Raw genomic sequence first — 659 nt, 5'->3', positions numbered from 1 at the left:
TCAGCTTGTGCCACTATACATCAGACTGTAGATCATCTAATCATAGAATTTAGGTTGGAAGGAACCTAAATTTAGACATCATCTAGTCCAGTCCTCTTTTCAAAGCAGGGATAGCTTCAAAGTTAAATTGGGTTCTCTAGGCTGAACAAACCCCTCTCCCTCTGCAGCTCCTGCATCATGCGCTCCAGCCTCTTTAGTGCTCCTAAAGTACTCTGGACTCTGTCCAATTATCAACATCTTTCTTGCACCAGAGGGGCTAGAACTGGACACAAGACTCAAAATTCAGCCTCACAAAAGCCATAGGGGAAATAATCACTTCCTAATACAGCTCAGGATGCAGCTGGCATTTATCACCACAAAAGCCCACTGCTGACTCATGTTYGACCTGTTGTCCACCAGGACTCCCCTGTYCTTTTCTGCAGAACTGCTACCTACCTAGTCACACCCAGCCTGTACCAATSCATGCGGTTATCCCAATCCAGGTGTAGGGCTTTGCATTTGCTTTTGTTTAATTTTGTGAGGTTTCTCTCAGACTATTTCYCCATTTTGTCAAGGTCCTTCTAAATGGCAGCCCTGCRATCTAGGGTATCCACACTSCCCATAATTTGACATTGTCCAAGARCTTGCTGAGGTTCTTCCTGTCCTCCACCTCACTGATG

The sequence above is a fragment of the Rhea americana genome, unplaced genomic scaffold (assembly GCF_003343005.1).
Source record: "Rhea americana isolate MKP2758 unplaced genomic scaffold, rheAme1 scaffold_63, whole genome shotgun sequence".
Taxonomy (NCBI): domain Eukaryota; kingdom Metazoa; phylum Chordata; class Aves; order Rheiformes; family Rheidae; genus Rhea; species Rhea americana.
Note: the sequence above shows the minus strand (reverse complement) of the source record.